Source organism: Fundulus heteroclitus, unplaced genomic scaffold, assembly GCF_011125445.2.
Source record: "Fundulus heteroclitus isolate FHET01 unplaced genomic scaffold, MU-UCD_Fhet_4.1 scaffold_41, whole genome shotgun sequence".
NCBI lineage: Eukaryota > Metazoa > Chordata > Actinopteri > Cyprinodontiformes > Fundulidae > Fundulus > Fundulus heteroclitus.
The window spans coordinates 3,010,768-3,027,448 of NW_023396824.1; positions in this window are offsets into that span (position 1 = coordinate 3,010,768).

Sequence of the window (16,681 nt, forward strand, 5' to 3'; positions counted from 1 at the left end):
AGTGAAGTGAAGGCTGAGTGAGAAGGGCGGGAGAAACTAAAAGTAAACAAAGTCAAATCATAAATAAAACTTAAACATGGTGGAAAAACTGAAAACTAATGGTAAACAAAAGCCGAATCAAAACTAAACCATGACACTTTGTAAGAGCACAAAACACACCTGCAGGTTCTAGAACCCTAAATCATTGGTCAATCATTGGTGAATAGGTTACTCTAACATTATGCCGCATTGACTCTACGTTATAGGGTGTGTGAGTTTTTTTCCACCTGGGGCTTACATTCATGAAATCAAAGTAATGACAAATAAAACCATTTAACTACCACTGTCCCCATGATGGTGAAGGAAACACTTGGAATTGGTCAGATAGATCAACCAGTGCAATCATGCTGCATAAAGAATCCGACCATAAAAGTGGCTGCAAAAATAACAATATTTTAATGCTGTTCAAAGGAATATAAACGGTTCACTTTTAATAATTTCAAATGTAGGAGTATCAACAGTATCTGTGGCTTAATCAAAGTAGAATAATCAAACCCTGGAAACTAATTGGACCATAAATTAACAGTGAATGCTCTTTTAACTGACTCCATTTCTAAAGAAGGGCTAAGTACAAAACATTTGCCCCTAAACCAGTCCAACACCAGAGCTTATGGAGCTGAGTGCCATCATTAAGTCTTGGTGAAACATCTTCTGGGTCTGATAGTGGCTGGGGAGCTTTAACTTGAAGAAGCAGGTGAGAACCACTGGATATGTTGAAGTTACAACCTCAACGGTGAGGTTTTTTGATGGCAGTTCCCACCCAACCCAAAACTTCATCAGGTCTGGTGATGCTGTGGAAAAGAAATTTTGATTTGTGTGGTTTAAAAGTAGATGACAAATGTGACATATCAATGTGCTAAACTTCAAAATATCATAGTCCTGCTGTCTTATGTACAAGCAGCGGAACAGCTCTTAGTAAACGTTGGCTGCCGTACAAAACTGAACAGACTGGACACCGCACGTGTTGCCTTGATAAATCCTAACTTGTGTTGACGCACTTACACGTGTGCCTAAGACTGCAGGGTTCTCGCTAGTGAATTTCACTCTAATGGACTGTTACATGAAAAGTTGCAAAACGTAAGCCAAAATTAGGCCGTTATAGTCATTAAAAATGAGCACAAGGGTCAGTACGACACAGATGTTACAGAACAACATCGAAAAGTCAGTAAAGCTCTTCAATGTGCATCATCACAACTATAAACCTGCCAAATCCCTTTAGGTAACGCTAGCTGTAAATAGCTTGATGAACTGCACTCTGCAACGTTCTACTGCGGGAAAGCATGCAGGGAAGTAGTGGGACAACACCAGCGTGCACGGCATCCCCATGAAACAGAAAAACACCAAGGAACATTCAGTTAACATATGGTTGTTTCCATCATTTTGGTGTTACACTATTGTATAAAGCTCAACATTTATTTCTTCTTCCCCTGTGCCAATATGAAGCACTCATGCAGAAGATAGAAAGGAGGGAAAGGAATATTACTGACAATACAGAATACAGGGTTTCCTCTATGATTTTCTAAAATCATGGCAGTGTTTATTTTGAATAACGTATGCGTATTTATGAATATTGAGACCCTTCTGGCTCCATACTGTTCCACTTACCGAGACCTCCGAGGGAAACCGCAGCCAGGGCTGATGTTAGTCCGTTTTTAGTACACTTCTGTCGGCCAAGTGGTGTGCGTAGTACACTACTTTTTTTTACTTTTTTGTCCCAGGTCTTTTTTTCTCATATTAATATGAGAAATCTCATATTTCTCATATTTTTTCTCATATTATTAATTTTACCTCTTTTTTTTTTTTTTTTTTTTTTTTTTTATTGAGGTTTTTGCCAGACATACACAAACAAGCACACATTACCTAGTTACAGTTAAGTGAATCGGAGCCACATCTTGTGTGAACTTATTCGTAACTGCCCAGCCCCCCTCTTTTCTTTTTAACAAATAAAAAAATAGATAAAAAAACACAGAAAATACAACAAAATAATAATGCAGTCCAACAGCAATATAGAGAACAGGCCAGATCCACAACCTATAACATAGATCTTAAAAAAAAAAACCCTAGACAGACTATCAATCCCACAGCAGTATCTAATAAAAATGTAGATCGGAGGTATATGTCCATCAGTTTAGATAGAAATGGGCCCCACACCTCATTGAACAAGTCCTCCCTCCCAGCCACCCTATAGGTGACCCACTCGTAGCTAGCCATTGAACTTAAAACCTGTATCCACTCCTTGAAAGTGGACTCAGTGGGAGATTTCCAGTGGCGTAAAGTTATCCTGCATCCTGTTGTCATAGCCAAGCGACACCAAGATTTATGGTGCTTTGAGATTTTAATGTTATCTGGAAGTAATCCCAACACACATAGAGCAGGGTTTTTGACCAAATTTGTGCCCAGCACCTTATTCCACATGTCTTTAGCTTTGTCACACTCATATAGCATATGCACCAGAGTTCCAACCTTTCCATTACATCTCCAACAAATATCACTGTTTCTGAGTTTTAGTCTTGCTAGTTTGGAAGGGGTCCAATAGGATCTATTTAGTATCTTATAACAAATAAATTGAGATTGGGCGTCACGCGAATAACTGTACCATGATGCAAATCATTTCTTCCAATCATCTTCTGTAATCTCTTGAGCTAGATCTCTGTTCCAACATGCTTTAAGACCATCTAGTTTAGGCATCTGCATACTTCTAATAAATTTATAGCAATTTGAAGCTCCTCTGTTTTTCTCAACAATCTTATGGGAAATTGCCTGAATTTCTGTCTGACTGTGCTGAATATGTTTGTTTGAAAGAATACAATGTCTCAATTGTAAATACCTCCAAAATTCTGAGTTGGGCAAATTATGTTTAGTTTTAATCTCATCAAATGTTTTAAATCCCATGTCTCCTGTCACATCCTCTAGAGTCTGAATCCCAGATCCAGCCCAACTATCCCAAAAGAAGCTTTTCTTCCCTATTAACAGTTTCTTGTTATACCATATATAGAAGATCTGCTTGATAAGTACGGATCACTTTTTGTTATTTGATGAGCAATTTTCCACGATTCTTTGGCAAAAGCCATTACTGGGTCTTGAGATGGAGTTGGTCCGTCTGTCTGTGATAGGAAGGTTTCTCCTGAGAAAGGCTGCACCAGCTGTTCCTCTATCCTGACCCACAGCGGAGTCCTTGTTGGCGGCGGCAGGTGAATTTTAGATAGCTGTGCTAAGGAAAAAGACCAGTGATACCAGTCTATTCGCGATAATGCTAAACCTCCCTTTTCTTTTGCTGCTTATAACTTAGCCCTATTAAACATGGGTTTTTTCGTCGGCCATATGAACTTCTCTATCATACTGTTGTATGCTTTAAGTAATGAGGAGGGAAATTTTAGCGGTAACATGGAAGTGATATAATTGATCTTAGGAGTTAAAATCATTTTGACTAGATTAATTCTACCCAACAGGGAAATATGCAATTTATCCCAGTTTTGTAGCAAAATTTGGGTTTTTTGAAGAATTGGAGATATATTGGCTTCCATTATTTTTTCCACACCAGGTGTTAACTTGATACCCAGATATATTAATCCTTCAGGCATCCATCTGAATTTCCAATTTTTTCTAATATCGGGGGGGGGGGGGGGGGGGGGGGGCATGATTTTGATAGTGGCATAGCTTCTGATTTTGACCAATTAACAGTATAACCAGAAATCTCTGAGAACCGATTTATCACTGAGCAAATTTCTGTAACGGAGGACTCAGGGTTACTAGATATCAACAGCACATCATCCGCATACAGCAAAAGCTTGTGTTCCTCTTGACCCGCCTGCACACCCTGTATATTTAAATTAGTACGTAATGCTATAGCAAGTGGTTCAAGAAAAATAACGAAGATTAGAGGTGATAAAGGTGAACCCTGTCGAACCCTACAATGTAATTTGATTTAAGGCGACATAATCCCATTAGTTAAAACTATGGCTGACGGGTCAGAGTACATTAATTCCACCCACTTCCTGAATATTGGACCGAATCCAAATTTTTCTAGCGTATAAAACAAAAAAGGGAACTCCACTTTATCAAACGCCTTTTCCACGTCTAATGAAAAGCCAACCGTTGGGGTATCACTATTTCTTGTCATCCACATAATATGTAATAGTCTTCAAAGGTTGTCCGCAGAACTCCTGCCCCGCATAAACCCCACCTGGTCCTGATGAATGAGATTTGGGACCACCTCTTCCAATCTAGTTGCTAAGATTTTGGCAAGAATTTTCTCATCCACATTAATCAAGGAAATAGGGCGATAGTTAGCACACTGCTGTGGATCTCTGCCCTTTTTATGCAGTAGTGTAATAACTGCTTCCCTCATGCTTTCAGGTAATCTACCTCTGTGAAATGCATCTTGATATACAACTAGTAACCTAGGGGCAAGATCATCTATGAATTTCTGATAAAAATCTGATGAGAACCCATTGTTTCCAGGGGCTTTTCCTAATCTAAGGCTTCTAATTGCTTTTTAAATTTCATCTACAGAGATATCTCCCTCCAAAACTCCTCTCCCCTTCTGTGCCAGGGTAGGGACTTCAATTGAGGAAAAAAAACTTTCTAATTTATTTTTGTCTGTCCCACCCTGAGATGTATACAATTCTTGATAAAATTCCCTAAAGGTGGTATTTATGTCTCTTTTGTTTGTAATAAGGTTGTTGTCTTTATCAAAAATAGATAAGGTAACATTCTGACATTGTATTTGTTTTACTCTGTATGCCAGGACTTTACCCGCTTGTTCTCCCTGTTCAAAATATTTTTGCCTGGTACAGAAAAGGGCAAACTCAGCTTTCCTGTTCAGTATATCCTTTAGTTCACATTTAAGTTGATTCAACTTACCCCATGTATTAGAGTCTTGGCGTTCTGAGTACTGCTTTTCAAGTCCCTTGATGTCTGTCTCTAATTTGAGTAACCATTGACTCTCTATTTTTTTGATAAAGGAACTCCTTTGAATAATACGCCCCCTCAAAAAGGGTTTGAAAGCATCCCACATTACCACATGGTCTTCTATAGAGCCTTCATTGTGTTCCCAAAATTCCTGCATCTCAGATTAAATAAAATTGCAGTTTTCTTCCCTGTTCAGCATACAGTTGTTAAAACGCCACCTCATGCTTTTTTCTGCCCTTTCTAGAGGATGGAGGACTATATCCACTGGTGCATGGTCCGATAGCACTATATTTCCAATTGTAGAACTCAACACCTGACTGACCATATCACGGGATATGAGAAAGTAATCTATTCTAGAATAACTTGAGTGGGGATGTGAGAAAAAAGTAAAGTCCTTTTCATTTGGATGAAGTAGTTTTCAGATATCATCAAGGCCCAACTCTTCTGACAACACATCTAGTGCCAGAACACCAGCAGTGTTAGTTTGAGAAGATTGAGACGATTTATCCATTATTAAATCCCTGACTTGATTAAAATCACCCCCTATGATTATATTATTATTCCCCATATCTCTAATTAGGTTACAAATTTCGTGAAAGAAGTTTGGGTCAACAGCGTTAGGGGCATAAATATTAGCAATAGTCATTCTTTGGCCCTCTAAAGTGACATCCAATACAACCCATCTACCTTCCTTATGTGAGACATGTTTATGTATCTGGCAGTCGATATTTTTCCTTATCAAGATACTTACTCCTCTTTTTTCCTCGAGGAAAATGTGCTATAATATTCCTGTCCAACCCATTCTCTTTTTAGTTTTGCTGCTTCCTCATCATTAAGATGGGTTATATCAGCCTTTTTTTTGCTTTAGATATGTGAGTTTTTTTTTTCTTTTGACCACGTTATTGCACCCTGCAATATTCCAAGTTACAATTTTAAGCAGAGCCATATTACTCCCTTGATTTATTACCATACAACCATCCCTTTGTATAATGGCCATCTGTCTTGGTTGTTCCTCCTCTGAAACAATACATCCTTAGAAATACAGGTTTACATGTATTATAGTTACATTTGTATGAGACACCTAGGGTTACACACTGAACAAACAAATAAAAACTTGTTCGTGAACTGCAACAGCAGTCCACGAACTTTCCAACATCAAACCTTCCTATATGATTCCCTCCGCCGCACCTCCGAGGCCAGCCAACTTACCACTCCCCCCATGTTTAAGTACAACTTCCAGCCATTGCAATACACGTCTGTTATGAGGCCCACATTTACAAAGTGACCGCCTGAGAGCTTAAATATACAGGGGCGTTATTGAGAGTTAACAGTAATATAAACAAGGAGCGACCGAAACAAAAAGCGCATATACGCGCTGTCACATATTAAGAATATAAAGCAAATTATATTTTACCGGAGGATCTGACCCCGTGCCATGTAATATAATGACCAAAAAAGTCCAGTAATCAGAGATAATGCCACTCAGTCATTCAGGAATTACTCCGTATTCACGAGAAAAAGATCTCTCAGGATTAGTTTGGTATTCTCATCGTATTTTTCGGCAGTGTTCCATGTTTTCATTCATTATCCGTACCGCGCCCCCCTCCTTCGCCATCCCCCGCCACACCTTCAGCTACTTGGCGAGTAAGAAATGCCTTGGCATCAGCCGCAGATTTTAAACTCGTACCGCCGGTTATGTAATGAAAAAGTCAATGATAATGATATTCTCATGGCCTCAGATAATGGACTTGTGTCTATACTTGTCCTGTTAGATCTCAGTGCTGCATTTGATACAGTTGATCACAATATTCTCCTACAAAGACTTGAGCATACTGTAGGGATTAAGGGGAAAGCATTAGGCTGGTTTAAATCTTATCTGTCGGACAGATTCCAGTTTGTTCATGTTAATAATAAATCTTCCTCAAACTCTAGGGTCACCTGTGGAGTACCACAGGGTTCAGTCCTTGGACCAATTCTATTTACTATATATATGCTTCCGATTGGCAAAATTATCAGACAGCATGGGATTAATTTCCACTGTTATGCTGATGACACTCAGCTATATTTATCCATAAATCCTGATGAATCCAATCAGTTACTTCGACTGCAGTCATGTCTTGATGACATCAAAAGCTGGATGACTTTAAATTTCCTGCATTTAAATTCTGACAAGACCGAAGTTGTAATCTTTGGGCCGGTCCTCAAAAAATAAACTTCTTAATCAATCACTTAATCTGGATGGCATTAACTTGGCCTCTGGTAATAAAGTTAAAAATCTTGGTGTTGTTTTCGACCAAGACATGTCATTTAAATCCCATATTAAACAGGTTTCCAGAGTTTCCTTTTTTCACCTCAGGAATATCGCCAAAATTAGAAACATTCTGTCCAGGAGTGATGCTGAAAAACTAGTCCATGCATTTGTTACTTCAAGGCTGGACTATTGTAATTCTTTACTATCAGGAAGTGCACAAAATGCAGTTCAAAGCCTTCAGCTGATCCAAAATGCTGCGGCAAGAGTTCTGATGAAAATCAACCAGAGGGATCATATTTCTCCAATTTTAGCTTCCCTTCATTGGCTTCCTGTTAAATCAAGAATAGAATTTAAAATTCTCCTTCTAACGTATAAAGCCCTTAATAATCAAGCTCCATCATATATCAGAGCTCTGATTACCCCGTATGTTCCTAACAGAGCACTTCGCTCTCAGACTGCAGGTCTGCTGGTGGTTCCTAGAGTCTCTAAAAGTAGAATGGGAGGCAGATCCTTTAGCTATCAGGCTCCTCTCCTGTGGAACCAACTCCCAGTTTTGGTCCGTGAGGCAGACACCCTGTCTACTTTTAAGACTAATCTTAAAACTTTCCTTTTTGACAAAGCTTCTAGTCAGAGTGGCTCATGTTACCCTGAGCTACCTCTATAGTTATGCTGCTATAGGCTTAGGCTGCTGGAGGACATCAGGGTCTAAACTTTCTCACTCTACTGATTTCTACTGTTCTTCAGTCTACTGTTCTCCAGATTTGCATTGTATTACATTGAAATGACTGTCGTCATTTCAGCTTTTAACTTTCTGTTCTCTCTCTTTTTCTTCATAGTAGGTACACCTGGTCTGGCGTTCTGTTAACTGTGACATCATCCAGAGAAGACGGCTCACCCGCTACTACCATCTAATGTAGAACAGATTACTAGATCAATGTGTGCTTCTGTGCTTTTTTGTCTCTCTTGTTGTGTCTCTGCTCTGTCTTCTCTAACATAGAAAGTACTCCTGGGTCAATGTGAGCTTCTGTGCTTTCTGTGTCTCTGCTCTGTCTTCTCTACCATAGAAAGTACTCCTGGGTCAATGTGAGCTTCTGAGCTTTCTGTGTCTCTGCTCTGTCTTCTCTACCATAGAAAGTACTCCTGGGTCAATGTGAGCTTCTGAGCTTTCTGTGTCTCTGCTCTGTCTTCTCTAACATAGAAAGTACTCCTGGGTCAATGTGAGCTTCTGTGCTTTCTGTGTCTCTGCTCTGTCTTCTCTAACATAGAAAGTACTCCTGGGTCAATGTGAGCTTCTGAGCTTTCTGTGTCTCTGCTCTGTCTTCTCTAACATAGAAAGTACTCCTGGGTCAATGTGAGCTTCTGAGCTTTCTGTGTCTCTGCTCTGTCTTCTCTACCATAGAAAGTACTCCTGGGTCAATGTGAGCTTCTGAGCTTTCTGTGTCTCTGCTCTGTCTTCTCTAACATAGAAAGTACTCCTGGGTCAATGTGAGCTTCTGAGCTTTCTGTGTCTCTGCTCTGTCTTCTCTACCATAGAAAGTACTCCTGGGTCAATGTGAGCTTCTGTGCTTTCTGTGTCTCTGCTCTGTCTTCTCTACCATAGAAAGTACTCCTGGGTCAATGTGAGCTTCTGTGCTTTCTGTGTCTCTGCTCTGTCTTCTCTACCATAGAAAGTACTCCTGGGTCAATGTGAGCTTCTGAGCTTTCTGTGTCTGTGCTCTGTCTTCTCTAACATAGAAAGTACTCCTGGGTCAATGTGAGCTTCTGAGTTTTCTGTGTCTCTGCTCTGTCTTCTCTAACATAGAAAGTACTCCTGGGTCAATGTGAGCTTCTGAGCTTTCTGTGTCTCTGCTCTGTCTTCTCTACCATAGAAAGTACTCCTGGGTCAATGTGAGCTTCTGTGCTTTCTGTGTCTCTGCTCTGTCTTCTCTAACATAGAAAGTACTCCTGGGTCAATGTGAGCTTCTGAGCTTTCTGTGTCTCTGCTCTGTCTTCTCTACCATAGAAAGTACTCCTGGGTCAATGTGAGCTTCTGAGCTTTCTGTGTCTCTGCTCTGTCTTCTCTACCATAGAAAGTACTCCTGGGTCAATGTGAGCTTCTGTGCTTTCTGTGTCTCTGCTCTGTCTTCTCTAACATGGAAAGTACTCCTGGGTCAATGTGAGCTTCTGAGCTTTCTGTGTCTCTGCTCTGTCTTCTCTAACATAGAAAGTACTCCTGGGTCAATGTGAGCTTCTGAGCTTTCTGTGTCTCTGCTCTGTCTTCTCTACCATAGAAAGTACTCCTGGGTCAATGTGAGCTTCTGAGCTTCTGTGTCTCTGCTCTGTCTTCTCTAACATAGAAAGTACTCCTGGGTCAATGTGAGCTTCTGTGCTTTCTGTGTCTCTGCTCTGTCTTCTCTAACATAGAAAGTACTCCTGGGTCAATGTGAGCTTCTGAGCTTTCTGTGTCTCTGCTCTGTCTTCTCTAACATAGAAAGTACTCCTGGGTCAATGTGAGCTTCTGAGCTTTCTGTGTCTCTGCTCTGTCTTCTCTACCATAGAAAGTACTCCTGGGTCAATGTGAGCTTCTGAGCTTTCTGTGTCTCTGCTCTGTCTTCTCTAACATAGAAAGTACTCCTGGGTCAATGTGAGCTTCTGAGCTTTCTGTGTCTCTGCTCTGTCTTCTCTACCATAGAGAAGACAGAGTCCACTGTGGCTCTACGCTCTTTCAGGAGGAGTGAATGCTGCTTGGAGAGACTTGATGCAACCTGCTGGTTTCCTTAGAGAGGACATTTTTGACCAATCTGTACAATATGATTGATTTGACTTTGTAAAGTGCCTCCAGATGACATGTTTCATTAATTGGTGCTATATAAATAAAATTGAATTGAATTGAATTGAATATTGAAGCCTCAAAGTGCTATCTATGGATAACGGACATAACATGTGGAAAAAAATCTGAGTCCGAACCATAATTTTATACGTTAAATGCAACAACAGAGGAGTAGAGATAACAATAAAATAATGTGACAAGTCATAATGAAAAATCAATTTAAATCAATTGTGTGCAATGATGAGCTCATATAGACAAAACTGAACAGATTTATGAACCATTTTAGCCTCGAGTAAAGTAGGATACTTACTTGAGAGTCTTGGAGTCTCATCAGGCATGACGTGAACATGCCTGATGGATCAACTCTCGCTTCAGAGTTTGCTAGTCAGGACAGGTGCTGATTCCGCCTCCAAGAGAAATGTGGTCACTTTCCATTGGTGATTTTGGAATCGCCCCTTATTATTTCCCTTCATCATATATATATATATATATATATATATATATATATATATATATATATATATATATATATATATATATATATATACAGTGGTCTGCAAAAGTTTGGGCAACCTTGTTAATTTCAATGATTTTCCTTCATAAATCATTGGTTCTTAGGATAAAAAAAATCAGTTAAATATATCATATAGGAGACAAACACAGTGATATTTGAGAAGTGAAACAAAGTTTATTCCATTTACAGAAAGTGTGTAATAATTGTTTAAAAAAATAAGGCATGTGCATAAATTTGGGCACCACAATCAAAAAAAAATAACTCAATATTTAGTAGATCCCCCTTTTGCAGAAATAACAGCTTCTAAACGCTTCCTATAGCTTCCTATGAGAGTCTGGATTCTGGTTGGAGGTATTTTGGACCATTCCTCTTTACAAAACACCTCTAATTCATTCAGATTTGATGGTTTCCGAGCATGGACATCTCTCTTTAAGTCACACCACAGATTTTCAATAATATTCAGGTCTGGGGATTGAGATGGCCATTCCAGAATGTTGTACTTGTTCCTCTGCATGAATGCCTTAGTAGATTTTGAGCAGTGTTTAGGGTCATTGTCCTGTTGAAAGATCCAGCCCCGGCGCAGCTTCAGCCTTGTCACTGATTCCTGGACATTGGTCTCCAGAATCTGCTGATATTTGGTGGAATCCATGCGTCCCTCAACTTTAACAAGATTCCCAGTCCCTGCACTGGCCACACAGGCCCACAGCAGGATGGAACCACCACCAAATTTTACTGTAGGCAGCAGGTGTTTTTCTAGGAATGCTGTGTTGTTTTTCCTCCATGCATGACGCCCCTTGTTATGTCCAAATAACTCAATTTTAGTCTCATCAGTCCACAGCACCTTATTCCAAAAGGAAGCTGGCTTGTCCAAATGTGCATTAGCATACCTCAAGCGGCTTTGTTTGTGATGTGGGCGGAGAAAAGGCTTCCTCTGCATCACTCTGGCGTACAGCAGCTCCTTGTGTAAAGTGCGCGCAATAGTTGTACGATGTACAATGACTCCATCTGCTGCAAGATCATGTTGTATGTCTTTGGTGCTGGCCTGTGGGTTGACTTTGACTGTTCTTACCACTCTTCGCTTCTGTTTATCCGTGATTTTCCTTGGTCTGCCACTTCGAGCCTTAACTTGAACTGTGCCTGTGGTCTTCCATTTCCTGACTATGTTCCTAACTGTGGAAACAGACAACTGATATCTCTTAGACAGCTTTCGGTATCCTTCCCCTAATTCATGATGGTGAACAATATTTGTTTTCAGTTCATGTGACAGTTCTTTTGAGACTCCTATGTCGCTACTCTTCAGAGAAGATTCATAGAGGAGGGAAATTTACAATTGCCCCCCCCCCCCTTAAATACTCTCTCATAAGTGGGTTCACCTGTGTATGTAGGTCAAGGGTCACTGAGCTTCCCAATCCAATTTTGAGTTCCAATAATTGGTTCTAAAGATTTTGAAATCAGTAAACTGACAACAGTGCCCAAATTTATGCACATGCCTAATTTTGTTCAAACAATTATTGCACACTTCCTGTAAATGGTATAAACTTCGTTTCACTTCTCAAATGTCACTGTGTTTGTCTCCTATATGATATATTTAACTGATTTTTTTTATCCTAAGAACCAATGATTTATGAAGGAAAATCATTGAAATTAACAAGGTTGCCCAAACTTTTGCAGACCACTGTATATGTGTCTCGTATTATTTGTGTTTTTTGTGCATATGCAATGAGTTTTTTTTGTAGGATTTCCAATACTGTAACGTTTTTTACAGTATTGGACATCCTTGTCTTTTTCTCCCTCCACTTCCCCCACGTTTTAATCTTCCTCTAACAGATTTTCAAGGGCAGCACCTGTGGATTCCGTGTAAGACGGGGTCTGGGACAGTTTGGAGGAATGCACCTAAACGGCTGCGCTGATGTAGCAGCGGCCGACTGGCTGCGTTCCTTAGCAACGCAAGGCCTCAGTCCATCGTTCCCCCAAAATGTTTGTTAAGGGTATGTGATGGACGGCTGGACTGGAACTGAACTTTAGACTGCAATGCAAATTGTAATTGACAATAAAATTTTATATATATATATATATATATATATATATATATATATATATATATATATATATATATATATATATATATATATCCTGACTGTAACAAATGTTGTAGACTTGTTGTTGTCAACAGAAGTTGTAGACTTCTGTTGGATGTTTACAGCTTCAGTACTGGACTCTCATACACAAACAACGCAACAGGTAGATTTCCAGACTTCAGAGAGAGCCCAGTTCATCCCTCACCTGTACATTAAGAAGGACCCATTGTGTCCACCCATTCAGGGCGTGTCCAGTATGATATCAGTGTTCCCTTCATAACGTTGGTGGAGAGGATCATGCTGTAATGCAGACATGTCTTAGCTGACACATCCTCCCTAATCAGCCATTCTGTCCATACTGTGTGTAGCGACTTGTCTCCAAAAAGCCAAGCAGTTGCTGAGAGGCTGAGGTATGAGTGTATGATTGAATGACGCGCTGTACCAAACAAAAATCCACTGCGATCCAGATGCGTCTTGACGAGTTTATTGAAACAGTTTGTCCAACTTAATCCAGTAATCCAATAATGATAACGTGCTCAAAGTAAAAAGAAAATCACAGTGTAGGCAGCGTAACAGCGGTCAACAAAAGATACGGCCTCACCCTGTCTCACCCTCTCTCCAGTTAGGCTACTTCCCCCCGTGCCTGTGCACCTGCCGTAAAATTAGTTCAATGTTACCGCCCCCAATTACTGTGACAAGAAATTAAACAACAAAAGTAAAGAAATATAATAACCCAAGTAACCCAAATATAAACCATTAAATTATATTACTTAACATTACATAAATCAGATTGAATATAATAATAATAAGAAGAAGAAGAAGAAGAAGAAGAATAAAACACCTTCATGGCTCCTACACTGTGGACCAGTCAGACTCCGTCCCTCCTTGTGTTTATCTTTATATTTTTTCATTTAAAGTTAAACCTGCTCTTATTGATCACTTATTGATCAATGATCACTGCCTATTGTTGAATTTCTATCAATGAACCACTCTCAAACAGCAGCTAATTAATCTGATACAATTGATAAATCCATTACTGACTCCATTCCAGTTCTTAAATTGATTTTTATTCTGCCACCATCATTAATACGTTCAAGATTTTTCATTTCCATTCATTCTTCTATGATTTGTCCATTTTTATCATTCCTTTTACCCCATAATGTATAATTTGCATGAAAATCCCCACACCAAAATAAGGGTAACCCTAACCCAAATAACTTTCCTTCCAAATAATCAATTAACTCCTCCATCAATTCAATTCAATTTTATTTATATAGTGCCAAATCATGAAACATGTCATCTCAAGGCACTTTACAAAGTCAAGTTCAATCATATTATACAGATTGGGTCAGATTATACAGATTGGTCAAAAATGTCCTATATAAGGAAACCAGTTGATTGCATCAAAGTCCCGACAAGCAGCATTCACTCCTGGGGAACCGTAGAGCCACAGGAAGAGTCATCTGCATTGTACATGGCTTTGCAGCAATCCCTCATACTGAGCAAGCATGAAGCGACAGTGGGAAGAAAAACTCCCCATTAACGGGAAGGAAAACCTCCGGCAGAACCGGGCTCAGTATGAACGGTCATCTGCCTCGACTGACTGGGGTTACAGAAGACAGAACAGAGACACAACAAGAGAAACAAAAAAGCACAGAAGCACACATTGATCTAGTAATCTGTTCTACATTAGATGGTAGTAGCGGGTGAGCCGTCTTCTCTGGATGATGTCACAGCTAACAGAACGCCAGACCAGGTGTACCTACTATGAAGAAAAAAGAGAGAGAACAGAAAGTTAAAGCAGAAATGACAACAGTCATTTCAATGTAATACAATGCAAAACTGGAGAACAGTAGAAATCAGTAGAGTGAGAAAATTAGTCCCTGATGTCCTCCAGCAGCCTTAGCCTATAGCAGCATAACTATAGAGGTAGCTCAGGGTAACATGAGCCACTCTGACTAGAAGCTTTGTCACAAAGGAAAGTTTTAAGCCTAGTCTTAAAAGTAGACGGGGTGTCTGCCTCACGGACCAAAACTGGGAGTTGGTTCCACAGGAGAGGAGCCTGATAGCTAAAGGATCTGCCTCCCATTCTACTTTTAGAGACTCTAGGAACCACCAGCAGACCTGCAGTCTGAGAGCGAAGTGCTCTGTTAGGAACATACGGGGTAATCAGAGCTCTGATATATGATGGAGCTTGATTATTAAGGGCTTTATACGTTAGAAGAAGAATTTTAAATTCTATTCTTGATTTAACAGGAAGCCAATGAAGGGAAGCTAAAACAAGAGAAATATGATCCCTCTGGTTGATTTTCATCAGAACTCTTGCTGCAGCATTTTGGATCAGCTGAAGACTTTGAACTGCATTTTGTGGAATTCCTGATAGTAAAGAATTACAATAGTCCAGCCTTGAAGTAACAAATGCATGGACCAGTTTTTCAGCATCACCCCTGGACAGAATGTTTCTAATTTTGGCGATATTCCTGAGGTGAAAAAAGGAAACTCTGGAAACCTGTTTAATATGGGATTTAAATGACATGTCTTGGTCGAAAATAACACCAAGATTTTTAACTTTATTACCAGAGGCCAAGTTAATGCCATCCAGATTAAGTGATTGATTAAGAAGTTTATTTTTTGAAGACTCTGGCCCAAAGATTACAACTTCTGATTTTTATCAGAAATTATGATTTTTACATGGATTATAAAGTTAATAATTTTAAACTTCCCTTGTTGTCCCCATACTTTAATTACTATATACTCGCTCTTCTCCTTAACTAATACCTGGTATAGTACTAATGCTTTAAAAATAATGCACACCCTCCCCTCTCCCCTCCTGTGGATCTCTCCTCACTCTGTCACACCCTTTAATCAGAAAGTCTACTTTTAGTTTTAACCACGTCTCCTGAACACAAACATCTCAGGTTGCTCTTCAGGACCATCACCTCTAAAGTCCGTTAGCAATTAAACAGTTGTATTGTACTATCAGCATTTATTTTTGTCCCCTAGTGGTCCTGTCCTCCCATCTACTTCCAACCTTTTATTTATGATCTCCTAACATCCCTCTTTAAATACTAATCAGCACCTCTCAGTATTACCTTGGTCTTCTCTGTTTTATCCTATGCCAGTGCAGTTGATGACACGCCATGATTAGTTCTTCTACTGACATATTTACCGACATATTATAGTGATATTTTATTCTGACGGTGCTTTGCTGTGAAAACTGGTTCTCTGTTCAGTCTCTCGTCTTTTCTTATTTTACCTGCTTCAGCATAGTTTATGTTTTCAGTCATTTTAATCTGCGTAATTTCTTCTGCTTTTTTCCTCATTTCACATCATCCAGATGTGACTCTATGGTCTTCTCCACAGTCACACTTTTATTGGTCTTTTCACACACTTCTATTTTGTGATCTTCAGGTTAGTCCTCTATAAAGTTTGGACATCTGTTTTTCTCTCCAGAAACTGCTGCTGAGTCCATTTCTCTTCAAACACCGAAGTGGTGGAGGGACATGAGGCACATCTTATAAACAAATCCAGGCTTAATTCAGCCAGAATATCAGGGAAATCCTGGTTTGATCCTCTTGGTTTTATAAAAACAGCCTCAGGACCAGAAGGAGGGTTTATATAAAAAGATGGTACCGGTACACACAGTCTGCACATTGGACTCTGTCCAATTTATTCACGTCTCATTTTTCAGACAGCTTGGCTCCATGGCGTTCACCATTAAAGAGTAAGAGAGGCCTGGAGGAAGCCCGTTATAGCATCGATCACTGTGATGCTAACATAGGCTCGGTCATCTGGTCAGGTTCTACTGGACCTTCTCTAGTGGTTCTGAACGTGAACATGGAGCATTAAGCAGCGTAGGAAGCATCTTCTGCTGCTCCTACAACGTCTACAGCTGGTTCTGTCTGTTTACTAGCAGAATAAGCTGTTTGGTGTGGATGGAGCTCTGATTGAGACAAAGGTCAGGTTTCCTCTGATACTAAAATAAAATAAAATAAATGTATTTTCTGCTTGGCATTTAATGTAAAAATGGAAAGCAGACCAAAGAAGTATTTATGTTAATATGACTGTTGTCTTATTAT